This window comes from Aphelocoma coerulescens, chromosome 4, assembly GCF_041296385.1.
Source record: "Aphelocoma coerulescens isolate FSJ_1873_10779 chromosome 4, UR_Acoe_1.0, whole genome shotgun sequence".
Taxonomy (NCBI): Eukaryota; Metazoa; Chordata; class Aves; order Passeriformes; family Corvidae; genus Aphelocoma; species Aphelocoma coerulescens.
Genome location: NC_091017.1, coordinates 3,502,259 through 3,518,717, shown reverse-complemented (window position 1 = coordinate 3,518,717; position 16,459 = coordinate 3,502,259). Strand labels below are relative to the sequence as shown.

At 47.2% G+C, this 16,459-nt stretch overlaps 1 long non-coding RNA gene across 1 annotated transcript; it reads right to left on the bottom strand.

The window, feature by feature from the left end:
* Positions 1–2,803: 2,803 nt before the first annotated feature.
* On the bottom strand, positions 2,804–16,209 carry LOC138109323 (uncharacterized). The gene is made up of 5 exons (XR_011150402.1): positions 15,590–16,209; positions 11,839–11,984; positions 9,964–10,031; positions 7,011–7,179; positions 2,804–3,136 (listed from the first exon to the last, which is right to left on the bottom strand). It is a non-coding gene; the product is annotated as an uncharacterized lncRNA (long non-coding RNA).
* Positions 16,210–16,459: the final 250 nt, after the last annotated feature.

The following is a 16,459-nucleotide window of genomic DNA, read 5'->3' as shown; positions in this document are numbered from 1 at the left end:
CCTCCGGAGGGGGCCCCGCCCCAACCCCCTCCCCAGGACCCCCTCCTCCGGAGGGGGCCCTCCCTCCCCCCCAACCCTCCCTAACCCACCCCACCCCAGGACCCCCTCCTGAGGAGGGGGCCCATCCTGAACCCCCCAACCCCCCCCCCGGGGACCCCCAGTGTGATGTGGGGACAGCCGGAGCCCCGGCGGTGTCGGGCGGTGTTTGTGAACTGCATGGGGGGACCCGCACAGCGGGCCCGGCCCCGTGTGGGGGCTCAAGCGAGGGGCGCCGGGCTCCGGCCCTCTGGGCTTTATTATCCGGCGCCCCGAACCCCGCGGCTGCGGGGAAAGAGAGACGGGGAACAAGGGGAGGGGGACAAGGGGAGAGAGAGGGGGGACAAGGGGAGAGAGGGGGGGGGCAAGGGGAGAGAGAGGGGGGACAAGCGGGGCAGAGAGGGAATGGGGGAATAGAGAGGGTAGAGGGGAGGTCAGGAGGCCGGGTCAGGAGGGGCAGAGAGGGCGGACGGAGAATGAGAAAGAGGAACAGAAGCGGGGTCGGGGTTTGTAGGGAAGCGGGGGGAGGTGTTATGGGGAGGCCGGGTGCGGGGGGTGTAGGTAAGAGAGGTAGAGGGGGAATGGGGGCGGTGGTCGGGCTGGGTGCCCGGGAAAGGAGAGGGGAGGAAGGAGGGGTAGACTGGGGGGTCGGGTTATGCAGGGAAGCTGGGAGAGGAGGGAAGAGGGTTTCAGGAGGGGAGAAGGAGCGGGGTAAGGAGGAGGAAGAAGGAGGGGTAGAGTGGAGGGTCGGGGTGTGCAGGGAGAGCACGGAAGGGAGCACTGAAGGGAGGGAAGGGGAGATTCAGGAGGGGAGAGGGAGCCGGGTCAGGGGCAGGAGGGGGAGGAATGGAAGGGTAGTGTAGGGGGTCGGGGTGTGTAGGGGAGCAAGGAGAGGAGGAAAGGGGGTGTTCAGGAGCGGAGAGGGAGCGGGGTAAGGGGTACGAGGGGGAGAAAAGAGAAAGAGAGGGGGAGACCTCACCTGGGCCCCGCCGGGGGAGCCCGGACCGGCCGCTGCCGACCCCACCGCGCTCTGAAAGAGCAAATGGCGCCGGGGGCGATTCCTGGGGCTCAAATCACCTCGGCCCCGCCCCGCGCAGCCGCCCTGGGGCCCCGCGCACCTGCCCGGCCCCGCCCCGGCCCGAGCACCTGAGCCGGCCCCGCTCCATCCCGAGCACCTGAGCCGGCCCCGCTCCATCCCGAGCACCTGAGCCGGCCCTGGCCCGCCCCGCCCTTGTCCCGCCCTTGCCCCGCCCCGTGCGGGGCCGCTGTCCCGGGACCCTCGCTCGGGACCATCGCTCGGCGCTGTGCGAGCCCCGGCCCGGGGGCCGCTCCCGGCGGAGCTGCGGCAGGGCCGGGGATTCGCTCCCGGGTCCTGCCGGTGTCCTGCTCCGGCTGCGGCCGGCGCGGGGCTCGGGGCCCCGGGCACGGGCCCGCTCCGGCCGCGGGGAGCCGGGGCTCTGCCGGTGCCGGGACAGACCCCGGCATCCCGTGCTGAGCCCGACGCGCGGGGCTGGGGCTCTGCCCGTGCCCCCAAACGCGGGGATTGGGCTCGGCTCTGCTCTGAGCCCTAAAACCGTCCCGGGAGCCCGGGCTGAGCCCCAGAGCACGGCACTGGGGCTCCGCCTCCAGCCCCAAAGGCAGGTCCGAGTCGCTGGTTCTGAGCTCTCCGCGGGGCCGGGTGAGCCCGGGATCGGGCTGTGCCAAAGGCAGGCCTTAGAGCTGAGCAGCGGAGACTCACGCTGGCCAAATGAGCCCGGTTTGAACACCAGAACACGGGATTTGGGCTTAAGTATAGCCCTCCAAACCCAGCATTCAGCCTCTCTTTGGGAGCCCAAAAATTGATCAAGTGAGTCTGATGCTGAGCTCCCAAACGCAGCGCTGGGCCTCTGTGAGCCCCCACAAGGACCCGGGGGTGGCTGAACCCCAGCCGGCAGCTCCGCACCAGCAGCAGGATCGGGAGGGGAATCAGAGCCGTTTTCCTGGCTCCTAAGGCAGAGCATACAAAGCAGGAGGGTCTGAAAACCAAGCAGAACCTGCTTTTACATCGGTTTCAGTCAGGACTTCTAATTTATTGTCATTTAAACTTGATTATATCATCGGAAGTGGCTTAGGAGTCACTTCTCTTTGTGCTGCCTGGCTCTGGAGCTGTCCAAAGGCACAGGGAAACCCATACTGCTGCTTCCCGGGGAATCTGGGTTGGGCCCATTCCATACAACACCGTCATCAAACCCAGGAGTGCCACACAACCTTTATTCGATAAAACATTATGACAGAGAGCCCCAAACCCAGGAACAAACACATCCTGTAGAGCAGTCAGCTCCCCGGCATCAGTAACAGCCAGGAGTGGCTCCAGCTGCGGAGCTGCCCCAGGTGCTTCTGGTCAGGAGGAGAAAAAAATACGGAAAAAAGAAAAATTTTTAAAAAGGAAAGCAGTGGGAGTGAGAGAAGGGAAAAAACCCTACAAGAGAAAAGAAATATTTGAAAAAAAAGGGGAAAGGGGGGGGGGGGGGGGAAGGAAAAGAGAAGGAAGAGAAAAAATGAAGAGCCTAAAATATAAAGTAGCAGTGCAAAAAGAAGCAAAATGCAGATTGAACCCATCCACGCACTCAGGAGGCAGCTGGGCAGGGGGTAAAGCTGATGAAGCAGCAAAACTGACCCTCAAAGCACTGTCTAAATAAATAAAAAGCCAAACCAACAAACAAAAACCCCCAACCAAATCCCCACCCCCCCCACCCCCCAAGCCTGCTGGATGCAGGAGGAGCCAGTCTGAGTTGCTGGAATCAGACCGAGACAAAAGTCCTGCAGAAGCCCCTCCTGCCCCTCAGCCCAGGTGGGGCAGCCCTGCTGGGCCCCCCTGCCCTGTGCCTTGGGTGAGCTCCCGGTGACCTTTGGGAGCAGAGAGTGGGCCAGGGTCTGGGAAATGAGCTGCTGCCATAGAACGGCTCCCAGTCTTCCCAGTTGCACACAGGCACACGCCTCTGTGCCAGCTCTCCACTGGAGAAACCACTCTCGCCTGGTCTTTGGTTCCAGCTCTCCTCTCCTCTGCAGACACATGCAGCATCTGGACCACATCTTCCCCACTGTCACTTAAACCTCCATCCTGGGGGGAAACAGAGGGAAAGAGGGTCTGTGCCAAGGCTGCAGGGCAGCAGGGAAGCAGAGCCTGCGTCCAGGGATCTGTTCTGAGGGGAACACCCGGGCTCCGGGGGAGCACACGGTGCACGGGGGGCTGGGCGCAGCAGCTGCATTTCCATCCCTCGGGACCCGCTCATCGATGCTCTCCCCAGGCGCATTGTTGAACTCCTCAAAGCCAATTAGGTGCCTAAATAATTAGGAATTCTAACAGAGCTGACACATAATCCCCTGGAAGGGGCAGCCCCCAGTCTGGGACCCGCTCTGGTTCTTTTCTGGCTGTTTTCCAAGGAATATGCTGCTACTTCTTGTAGCACCACAGATGCCCATTTTTAGGGGCTGAAAATCAGAGACAACTAAGGGGAACAGGGAAGGCTTATGGAATTTCTTTAGCTACACTACCAGCAATGGAGAAAAACTACGGCTCCTTCTTGTGTTTAAGGACTTCCCAGAGCAACAGAAGAGACTTGGTTTCTGTTCTGTACAGGGGTGAGTTTGTTATAACCTCTTTGTGCTCATCCTCAAGTGAATATGTGGAATGGTAGTGCCAGTATTCAATGGGGTGATAGCTCCCATTCTTTCCCCCCTATTAAATGCTGTCTTTATCTCAATCTGAAGTGCTGGTGTGCACTCCAGGATGAAAGGACGCACACTCCAAGCATGAAGGCAGGACTCCTGAGGGGGATGGATGACTCCGGTGCTCCAGGTCTGGGTGCACAGCAGCCATGGCACTTGCTGCAAAAGATGCGGCTTTCCATTTGCCGAGCACTTTGTAAATGTTCTGCAGATACCTGTGGTTGTGTCTCCTCAAATATATGCTTAATAACTACTGTGTTTTGGTTTATTTTAAACTCTGTTCAACAAAGTTAACGACACACCTCCCCACTTGTCCTCCCGCTTCTTATTTTCCTTTTAAATAATTTTAAGCATGTGATCTTTCCATCTCAGTATCACGGTGACATAAGGATCTGCTTTGGTTGTTACATTTAAAGTGTTAGGAATGACCTTCCACCTCTATTCAATTACATGGGATCTGCTTTCTCAGCTGGGCCATTTATGATCATTTGTCTGGGATTTTCTGTATTGCTTTTCATTGTCCATCTCAGAAATTTTCGTGCTCGCACTGAATAAAAAGAGACAAGAAGTGATGGAATGTGTTGTTAGAAACACGTTCAGAGGTGCCTGATTCCAGAAATGTTACTTTATGAGCTGCAGGCCATCCTGGGGGGACACTTAAGGGAGAGGAGGGGACAGTGCCCAGGATGTGTCATCTTTATGTCTTATCAGCAAACTGAATGAGCCCAAATGTTTTGCACAAACAAAGTATTGAGTGAGACTCAGGGGAGCCCCGGTTGCTCCGTACCCTGTACCTGACAGGCGGCTGTAGGCAGCGGGGATTGGTCTCTTCTCCCAAGGAACAAGCTTTCATGATTCCAGCATTAAGGAAGCCTTGTTACTGCTCTCCATTGCTCTTCAGTGGGACCATACAAGGCAAAACCAAACCTCAGTCAAAGGTAAAAGGACTAAATAAGTGCAGAGGCACTTTTTCTGCTTCAGGACAGCAATAAACTGAATCAATAAGGGTTTTCGTAATTTTGGGAGCTGTTGGCTGTAGGGTGTGTGAGAGCTCTGATTTCTGTGTTAATTTAGTTGTCTTTGGAGTTTAGAAAGACTGAAGGAATAACTGTTCAAGATTACTGTGTCTGTCTCATTTCTGTCATTTCTGGCAAAGGGTACTAAGGTCGTGGGGGGTTTTTTAAAATCTTAATTTTGTTTATGACACATGATGCAGCAGAAAACATCTTTCTGCTACAGGTTTAACAGTTTTTTAAGCAATTTAACCTGATATTTCATCTTGTTCTTCCCCTGCCACGAATAGGAGGCAAAACAGAGAACTTGTTTCTCTAGGGTTCTTTGGGAACACCCTAACACATTAGCACAACCAGCAGAGATAAATCCAAAAGTAAGTCTAGGGCTCACCTAATTTTTCAGGGATCAATGACAAATGCGCAAGTGTCATTTGTTTCCTACTCTTCTATCATAAGCTTTCTTTTATTATTTTTATCTCCCGTGCCAGCAAAATTGAGTATGTCCAGAAAATAAATGCAATACAGTGGAAGCAAAGCTCCAAAGGCTGTGAAGTTAAACAGAATCTGGAATAATGGTGGTTCAGTTGTGTAGAACTAACATGAGCAGGAACAGCAGGTTACCTGACTGTTCTTTGTGTAACATCAGCTTTTCCCAATGGAGGCACGAGGGGCTGGAAATGCAAGTGTCTCAAATGCAAATGTGGGCCTATTCCCTGGTAATCGCTGCTAAGGTCAGTTCTTTTGGTTTTGCCAGGATAGATGTGCAGTCAATGTTTGTTTTGTGTCTGAAGCAGCTCGGCACAGTCACTAAGAAATGTCTCTTCTTATTCAAAGCCAAAATATTCTCACTTTGCCACTGGAAGTTTTGGCCCAGCCCAGAAATGCAGGTAAATCCAAGTGTAAGCAGTGTCCAACCCCCATCTAGGAAATCTATGTGCAAGCTTTAGGATTGCACAAGGAAAGGGAGAGGGTGTTTGCATCTCAGGTGGAAGAGACCCTCAGGTGGCTCTTTTATTGCTGCTGTCATCTCAATAAAGAGAACTGAGTAGGTTTAATGCTGACAGCATCTCTGAATATCCCACTGTACGTACACATTAAAATGTTCTCCCTTTGGAGCAATCTGGCCCTTTACCAACCTCCCAATGGCCATGAAAATAAACTAAAATGCAAATTATGCTAAAATAAATCAAAGGGCGAGGGTAAAACTCCTATCTGCAGAATTCTTGATTTGTGCTTGTGGCCATCTGGTGTTGCTGTCCCTGGGGACAGTGACCTTCCTCTCCTCCCTCTGTCGGTGTTTCATTCCCTTACCTCTCTGGTTGCCACACTAGCATTTAAATGCTGCCTTCTGGCGTTAAACTCATTTTTCTTTTTTTTCTCCTTTATTTCTCTCTGTTTGGAAGTGTGTTGGAACAGAAATTTCCATCACAGCAGCTCTGCTCATAGAAACATAACACAGTCTCACTCATCGCTCAGTGTGGGCAAGCACCTTCAGCTCCAAGGAGCTGTGGAGAACAAGCACTTGGTCCCTTAGGAAGCATGGAGTGATCAGTCCGTTCTATGACAAGAAAATCCAGACAAATGCTATGGTCAGCCCTAACCAGGAAGATGCAGAGCCAATGACCTAGAACCTGCCATAATTATATTTATAATTTTAATGTAATTAAATGGTGTGATAATGCAAAGTTGGAGTTCAGAGAGCTTAGCCATTCCACTGAGGCTGGTGAAGTCACTTACAGGGTTTTGTATCAGTCTAATGTGTCTGAGCAGGATCAGGAATTAAAAGAACTTTACAGAAATATTTTCAGAAGGATTGCTGCAAAGACCAGTGCTGCTTCTGGGGGGCCAAAAGACTGAACATTTTTCTGTTGGATCCCTCTCAGGAAGTACAGACCTACCAGTTCAGCTGTGGAAGGCATGGATACGATGTACCATGCAAAGAGACAAAACCAGAAAGGTAAGAAGGTCTTCTATCTCCCATCCTTCCCTGAAGGCACTCTCAGGAAAAAATTCCAAACAATGAAATAAAGAAGAACTGGTTTCTACCCCTTCAGTTCAGCTCTCCATTTCATCCAAGTGCTCATTGACATGACTTTGGTAGGGCTGTGCAATCCCCATTAGAGGATACTCCCCATTACAAAGCTGCTACGCATCATCTGGCACCAGCCACAACATCTGCAAAGGCAAGGTCCAGCCCAGAGCTGATCTGGAAAAGGAATTACCTCTGGGCCCAGGAGACAGGAGCTGCCTTACCAGTCACGCCGTGCGGGCGGTTCTGCCTTTGTGGGTAAGTCGGCGGCCTCGTGCTGCAGAGCACTGTGCGTTTCTCATTTTTGATGAGTGACGGTGCAGATACTGGTTCAAATGGTATCATGTGTTTATCAATATGTGGTACCACATTTACATCCCTGGAATAAGAGAACTGACATACATATTACATTTTATAGGAGGGTAACTGTATAAAGAAGTCATACAAATATGTAAAAATTAAACTATTCACAAAAGAAATGGAGGAACTGCTATTATTGTCAATAATATAGAACATGAGAATAGGCATCTCATCTGTCAATACATAAAGGCCAGAGCATTTCCACCCTGGAAGTGCTTCCAAGATGGATCCTCTGAGCATTTATAGAAGCATGCAGAAGCAAAATACAAGATAAACACATTTGGGGTGAAAGGGCAAAGGAAGGAACTAAGAAAATGATTCAAGCTGAGCCCTGTCTAGCAGCAGTTGTAGATCTTAGATAGATCTGGCGAAGCCCCGTTTCTGCTGCAATCCTCTTTCTGCACGGCCTGACGTGGCGTTTTGTGGCTGGCTGGAAACTGCTCATTCCGGGCTTTGATTAAAACACTGTACAGTGTGCGAGGAAGCAGAGACTCATCCTGAGACTTCTGAGTTATTCCTGTTCTGCTGGAAGCTGACATTCCACTGACAACCATCTCATACCTGCTTCACACTCACAGTTTTCAGTTTCTCATCTTAGGGACACAGACCAGAGCAATGCCTTTTTTTTTGCTAGTTTATGTTCTTTGTTGATTTGTGAAAACTTCTCTCAGGATAGTTAATATCTTTTGGCTTTGTATTGCAGGCACAGTTTTTCTCCTGGTATAAATTCCTTCAAAGCTGGAAAGATTGACTTTTTTTCCTCACTTGTTAACTTAATGTAGGCTGCCTTCCTGCTACTCAATTAGACTGCATTTCTGCCATGTTGGATAGAAAGGAATAAAAAGGAAAGAAAGCAGAAAGAATCCCCCCAAACTGCTACTGTTTCCCATTTTTGGTGCTTTATGTTGCAAAGAAAACAATTCCCATAACATAACCCCCATCATGAGAACACCTAAAATCTGAGGTTCATCTAAGCTCCACTGGATGAGAATTAGAAACAGAGAGTTTAATTTTAATGCAGTTTTAGGATTGAGACACAGGCTGAAATGATACGAATCAACTGTTGTGAAGTTCTCTGGTGCATAAGCCTTGATTTTTCACATGACGTGAAAAGCTGCCATTCATCTTTACTTCTTTATTTTGCCCTTTAGCCAGCAAGGTACTACAAGCTTCAAATTCCAGAATTGCAGCTTTTTGCCTTAATTTAAGGTCAACACAATTATGCTGCAGCCTCTGACTGTTTAGCAGAGGTTATTACATGAAATGAATGACACAAGTGCACAGGCAGAGTGAGATAAAGGCAAATCAAAGCATTTCATCTACAGCTTTTCACCTTTTACAAATTGTCTTGGAAAATGCAAATCACCCTGCACTGTAGTTCACTTGTTTCTCAGTTTCTGCCCCATTGAACAGCGTTGTGTCCCTTGAAGTCTCTTTCCAGTTTCTTACACTTTTCACTCTTTCTTTCTTCCCCCTTTGCCTGTTAGAACACCACTCTTCTTGCTCCATCATTCTCCCTGACAGACTCCTGCCTGCAGCTTTGGCAGAACACTGCTTTTTGTTGTAGTTCCTCTGATCTGTTTTGGTGCCCAGAGTGTCAGCTTGTTTCTGAAAAGACAGATCTGCTTGAAAGTAAAGATGTCTGCTTGCTGAATTCCTCATGTGAATGACTCAAACTCTGTTTGTGGAGGGACTGGGAGCCAGATCTTTCCTCTCCTTTTTTCCTTCATTATGCATGAAGGAACATGGGTGCCTGACTCCCAGAGATGTGGAGAGAGGGACAGGTTTATAGCAGAGCAAAGAGAAGGAAGGTGGTAGGAAGAGACTATTCCTATCTGACCACAGTTGGACCCTGTAGAGCACGCTTGCTATCAAAACATTTCTCTCTCTGATAAGTCTGAAAATACTCAACACAGAAAAGCGGCTGTGATTTACCTCTAAATGTGGCAAAACATTTTAAATAAAGGGCAAAATCCTGTCTGCTCTTTTTATTGCATTAGAAAAAAGCAGCGTGAACAGATAAAATGTTCAGGCACCAGATGAGAGCAGACAGAACCAATAAAATCCAAAATAAAGAAGGTGTTTTATTGTGCTCTGGTGAATGGGGGAATGATGTCTCTGAAATCTCTCTCCCCACCTCCCTGTGTACGGGTTGGATGCTAAGTGGCCCTTTCTGTAATTGCTGCCTCGCACTTGCTGAGCAGTTGGAGACAGAGGAACACAATAATAACCTCTGTAAAACTCCTCCAATGACCATATGCAGTCCCAGACTGAGGTCTCTAATAGTGCTTTAATGACTGTGTAAAGAATTACGGCACATGAAGGCTGATCCCAGGACATGCAGCACGCCATCCATAAAATCAGCCACGTGCTAGCCTCTTCCAAGTGTAGATAAATGAGTGACAGAGGAAAAGGTCACGAGGATTATGCAGAGTAAGAGATTTTCTGGGTGTAAGATCATCAGATCATTCAGACTCAGCACCTGTATAGCACATGGTAAATAACCCCACTGCGGGGCCCTGGAGTCCATCCGGTACCTTGTGTTAAACGGATGCAACGAGGCACCGAGTCCTGCTCGAGAGTCACTCAGAAATGGGAAATCAGACACTTCCTTTGCTGTGCTGTTTGGGTGATAAAATGTGCAGTTACCTCATTCTGAATTAATTCAGAAAGTTTTGAAGATCCCCTTGTCTGTCTTTAGACAGTAAAATACTGCAGGGAACATGCAGAAATGACTTGACATGTTTAGACCTTATTGTAAAGGAAGAGCCATGGGAAACAGGAATGCTAATTGTTAAAAGGAGCGCTAGGACTCACTTCAGAATCAATTTGTCCTTTGTGAGATCAGTCTTCAAGTGGTGACACATCATCCTTGGGAATTCAACCTGCCAAAAGAGAGGGGAAAAGAAAAGGGATTTTCCTGAATGGCTACTCTTAAGTTTTAAGAAAAGTATGACTATATCAAAGGAGCAATAGCAAGAGAGTAGGGAATGTTCTGGAGGAAAAAATAAGAGACTGTGCATTCCAGACCAGACACTGACAGAATGGACTTGGCCACTAAGTCCAGCTGCAACTGCAGCAGTTGAATCAGCTGGATAAAATCTACTGTGCAGAAGAAAAGTCTTTATGCAGACTTGCGGCAGAGTTTGTCTTTTGTTAAGGAAAAACCCCCAAACCTTGCAATGTAAACTGCACGTGGATTATACACGTATTTTGTAAACGTGTTTCAGATCAACATGGAAGAGCAACAATTTGGGAATCTGAAATATCAAGTGAGAGCAATTTGTACAGCCAGCCTGCTACACTGTGAGACTGCATAGCCTGAGGATGCCCCAGCTGCAAATGCCCTGATGCTGCTGAATCTCAGTTTGAACTCAAACTCAACTCAACAGTCAGAAGGTGCCTTTCTAATTCCTCCTCACAGGAATGCATCTGTTCATCACTTCTAGGTTGTGACAATGGATTTTCATATTAAGGAAGCACTTGCTTCCTAATAGAGATTATATTAAAAAGATTAATTTGGGGTACTTTTTAAATATTTATATTATCACACAATAATTTATTACCCTATACATTCATTACTGATATCAAAAGACATGAAGAGATTGATGAGGAATTAGAATGGTCCAGCATAATCCAGTGATTGAGTTTCCAAGTCCCACTTGAAGGTTATGGCTGTTGACATTTAATCTACTTGATTTGATCTAGCATGGAATTTTGGCTTCTCTGCACCAGAAAGCCCATTTGTAGGTGTATGTTTTACCCTGTTCTGCAACAGCACCTCAGGTGAAGTGAGAGGTTATTGTAATGTTAAGTTGTGTTTGCTGCTGCATGTGAGAGCACAACTCGGATCGCCGAGGCTCTGGTGAGCACACGGATAACTGGATTTGCTTGGGCAGTTCTTCTGGAACAGCACTGTGCAAAAGGTGGGGGCTTGCCAGAGCTCTGGAATGTACTTCTGTAAGTTAGCAAAAAGAAAGGAGGGCTGTACAGACAAAAGTGCCCAAAAGATCTCCTCATAGCTGGGAACTACCATGAAGTAACTTCACTGAAGCGTCATAAATATGTTTATCCCTAACACAGGGCTGAGCATTTATTCATCATTTGGGCTCCTGCCACGAATCATTCCCATTCCAAGAGCCAAGTCAACAGATGGTGCATCAGTAACCCTTCAGTGACCTGCTGGCTGGGCAAGGATGCACCAGCCCTGACAGGAGCTGACCCACCTGACACTGGCCAGGGCTCTACCGAAGCACAAACACTGCCTTAAACAGAGAACTTCCCCAAGAACAGCTTAGCAGCTATGACAGGAACCACCTCTTAACTCAGGCACTGTATAGCAGTGCTGGGAAAAAGCAGTAATTAATGCGATTAATTTTTTATCACCCAGGAAGAATTTTACAGACAGACACTAAGGTAACTGGTATTTCATTGCTTTTTAGCTTTTTCACAAAGAGTGAAGCAAACAGAAATCTGGTTTAGCTGCCAGATGTAAAAGAGAAGCTCCGAAGTGCTGGCTTTTGTGCACGTGTTTGCTCACAGATTGCAGCAGCGTATCAGCAGCAAGTTCAGTTCAGGGCTCTGCTCACTGATTCCCTACAAATATCCCAGCTTCTACAAGTGTCATTGTAGCAGTCAGATTGTCTCAGTCAATCAGTAAATCCCAGCTGAGAAATAAATATCCGTACTCACTCGTAGAAAGGGCTTGGGGTCTTTTCTAAATGTCTGAGGAACTTAGAAACTCCTGCTAAATCTCCCATTCTTGGTAGGTATCACAGAAATGAAGAAGCACTTTTCACAGGTTATTGACAGATGCAAGGCTTTCCTTTGGCAGGTCTCTGAAATAAAGCAGAAGTCAGGTTTGGTGGAAAGCAGTTACTGTGATTTATAAAGCAATATTTAATATTAAAGCAGAACATGAAACTCCTTGTGTTTGTTGAGCTGCCAGACAGAAAAACTCTGACTGAGCTCAACTGAAACAGAAGATTTTGACCATTTTGTAACGCCTTCGATGCTTATAAAGGCCAGCAGATTTTGAAAGGACAACTCAGATGCTCTAAATCTAATATTCAGAAACGTTTTTATATAAAAAGATGGAAAAATCAAATATTCCTTATAGTCACTAAAAGGATTTGGCATTTTTCATCAATTCTCCATTTTTTTATAAAAAAATCTCAGCTCAACTTAGACAGTCATGAGTACTATCAAAAAGGAATTTCTTTTGGTGTCTGTAAATAGCACCTTTGTGCCATTACAGACAATTTCCAGCAGTCTTGGAACATGGCAATCTTTTGTCCTCAAATATTAAAAGAAATACATACTGAAGTATTTAGCTATAAATATATACATGCTGCTGTACTACACTGAACAGGCACTTAGCAGCCAGACACAGCACATCTTGTGACTTCAAACCTCCACTGAAAGCAGGAAATCTCATTTGACCTCGCTCCTGGCTAATACAGTTCTATCCTAATGGTGCCAAAATGCAAAGCAAAACTTGGACAGGCAGGAAAAGAAGACAAATGAAAACGTTCTCTGAAATAACTCCTGGAAGATAAGGGCAGCAGTTCAGCTACTTGATAATTATCTTGCCATAGGAGACATTATGAGTAAGGCATTTATTTGGGCTGTGTCTTACTTTGAGCTCCGTGAATAATTCAGAATAAAATTTCCCAAACCGGGCAGGTAATTCCAGTGACCTGTGCTGGTGAGAGCATGGTTTAACATCAACGTCCAATTCCGTGCCACAAACCAGGAGTCTGAAACACCACACCAATCCCCAAACTGAAAATCTTCACTGGCAGGAAAAGGTGTTCTGTGCTATAAAAAAATTCCCTTGTCAAATTGCTCCTGCTGAAAGGATGCCAGGAAAATTCAATACAGTGTAAATAGAACATGAACTGGAAGTCCCTCACCGTGGGTTTGATTTACCTGGCTGGGTTCCAGGGAAAAATAATAGCACACAACACGGTGCATGGAAACATCAGCCCACTGCACTTAACACTTTTGCATGGAGTAATTAAAAACGACCCCCTTGTAAATTATGTAGCAGGAGTTTTGTACTGAAGGAATTAAAGTGCAATTCCACATACTTCTATAATCCTTGCTTTCCCAGTAGCTACAATCTAATAACAGTAAGTCAAAGAAAAATAAGGAAAATTTGAATCCTTACTTTGTTTCAAAAGTGGGCCTTCTGTGTACAAAGTTGTTAGGGATTGGACTGCTATTACTTGGTAGTAAACTGATGGCAAACAAAAAATATGCTACCAAAAATAACTTTTCATGTCTATTTTTAGCACCTGTCACCTGGGGATGCTAAACTTTGGTGGCTTGTTGTGATCAGATGTAGAAAGCGTGCCCTCCCTCCTCCCCTCTCTTCTGCATCAGTGTAACTGTATTGACTTTGTTGTTTCTGAGTCGGACGGGGAGGAGTGAGAGAAGAACCATTCCCCAGGAGTAAAATTCCAATTTAAGTGTAGGCCTGGGTACAGCCACTTATCCATATGAATTATGTGAAAGCCATGGATACTCCGGGTGTAAATCCAGGTGGAACCGTGCCACTGATCTATGAATGTGCTGCACTCCTGAGAGGAGAAAAAACAAACCGAAAGACCTGACAGCCTTATAAAAGCATTCCCATCGTGGCATAATCTTCTAGAAAAAAATTAAATCATAGCCCATCTTTTTGCAAATTGACCTGTAAGTCCCTGGCAGCAAATCAATAGGATACAAATGAAAAATAATAATGCAATAACAATGCTATGTATTATCCTAGGCCCCAGATGAAAGCCTAGGAACGATCGATATGATAAAGATTCAGCACTGCTACTCTCTTACAAAGGAATGGCAAAATAACAGACTGATTTCAGAAGGTGGCTGTAAAACACACCAAACCCATCTGCCTCGAGATGGAAAGAAAAGCCCAAATATAAAACAGTTCCTTGTTTGTTTGTCTGTTTCTTCTCCCCCAGACTTCCATTAATTTGAACTGGAATTCGAGGGAGCAATTTTTTTGTTGTTCTTTGGAGAAAAATCAAGGAAGGGAAAGAATCATCCAGTTTTCCTTAGCCCAGGAAGCTCAAAGACAAAAGCTCACTTGCATACCACAGGAATATGAGAAGTGGTGGTTTCCCCCATGGACCTACGTGCACTTGGTTCAGTATTTGACTTTAATATTCATTTCCATTGACAACGGGCACGCAGCATGTGAGAGACAGGCCTGCTTAGGAGGATGGCCCACGTGTGACACCTCACTGAAGGCTCAGAGGGAAGCACTTTTAGTGCCAGCTTCGGGGCTGGCTTATGCCCAAACCAAGAGTCAATCCTAAGGCCAAGAACTACAAGGTAACTGATTAAGCAATTAATAACTAATGGTATTTATTTCTCCCTGTAGGTTTGCAAGGTGCTCTTTGGACAAGCAGCAAAAGCAGAGACTTCCCGAAGTCAGACAGTTCAAGGAGAGGGGATGAAGGCAGAATTGAGGGAGAAGTGGCAAACCCACATGAGGACACCAGCAGTGCAAAACAGCCCTACCCATGCAGCTTGTGTTCCTGCCTGTACAAGGTGAGCAGCTGCCTCCTGCATTAGTCTCAGTATCTACCCACAGCCACCTCATTGGGCAAGATTTTTATAAATGAGAGCATGAAAAGGTTGTGGCAACTTGTGCATTCCCAGGACGATGTAAAATAACTTCCACAATCAATGCAACATGGCACATGGCAGTTACCCTTCGATCTCACTTAGATTTTCATTTTGCATTACCAAGCACAGGGTGAAAATAAAATGCCTTTCCTGAAAGGCAGCCAAAAGCCATGGGTTTTGAATTCCACTTTATGTTCAGAGCTTTATCACAATTTCATATGAAAAACAATTTCATACTAATGAGTTCTTAGCATAGAAATTGCCACAATTGCTTCAAGGTGCATTTGAAGTTATTTATCTCCATATGGGTGCATTGCTCTAAGAATTTTAAGACTTATTTCAATATTAATCCACAGTTTGTGGTTACAAGGACAGAACCGAGATCCTCACGTAGCTCCAGCCCCAGGACAGGCCACCACCTGATCCCATTGATCCCATTAAAACCATGAGCATTGAAGTTAGTGTGGCCTTCCAAGTAAAGGGTGAAAGTCTCACTAGGTGTGACAACTTCCAGTTCCTGTGGCACATCAGCCAAGGGAGATGTTGGAAAGTATCACTGGAAGGCTCTCTCTGTCAGGGTATGGTAAGATTTCCCCATCTTAATTCTGGGGTTTTTTAAGCAAATTCTGTTCACATGGAGTTTTTTACCCTTTATAGTGTCTGTCTCTGTCTTTTAAACAGCATTTGTTGCAAATCAGAACCACCTCAAAAATCTCGCTTTGGGGATGATCTGAAAAAAAAAACCCAACCAAAATTCTTTATAGAAATAAGATGAAGTTTTTCAGACAGCTGCAGTTCCCACCTGTTTGCAGCATTTAGGGAAAGAAACACACAGGCGTTTTTCCCAGATGTGCCAAACTGATTTCTGCGTTTTCCAGTCCTTCTGTTCTCCCTTAGCATGCTGCCATTGTCAAACCTGAAGGGATAAGTCTAAGGAGATGCTCCTTCTGAGCCTGCAGAACAGTCCCTTTTCCATGCAGGCCGGCAAACCGAGCCCACGGCGCTCTCGGGAATTCACCGCGACGGCCCAGAGGAGCAGCAGCTCGTTCCCATTCCCTGCTGGACAGCAGTGCACCTGTAAAAGTGCCAGCACGAGCCTCTGCTGAGGCCTGCGCCAGCCCCTGCTGCTCCTCACTGCCCTTTTCCCGCAGGGAAAGCTTCCCCCAGCTCCTCTGGAGGGAGGGTTTGTCTGGAGAAGGAGCGTCCGAGTCCGCTTTCATCTGCTTCGGGCAGAAATCCACAGCAGGAGCTCTGCCTGTGGAAGGAAAGGAATCGATGCCTGAGCCAAACAGAAGCGCCGGGCACGTGCCCCAATGAGTGCTGCAAATGTGGGAAGGGAACAGGAACTGGTGCCCTTTCCCTTTCTCCCGGTGTCAGCCCCTCCTGGCAGAGACACAGATGCAGCATTGCTGGTTCTTGCCTGTGAACTTGAAACAGCCAAAGAAGAAAGACAGGTTGCAGGCTAGATAAGGAAAAATCTTCCAGTGGAAGTGACTCAGTTTCAATTTTAAAAAGCCAGGAAAAGATACCCTAAAAATACTCTTTTCTACAGTCAGGGCTGCTTATTACCTTGAATACTAAGTCAGAGCTAAATATATTTTCAAAGACCAAGAAAGCAACTCTCTTCCTGTGCCGTAAAGCCAAACAGTATTCTGCTTGCTGCTAAATCACA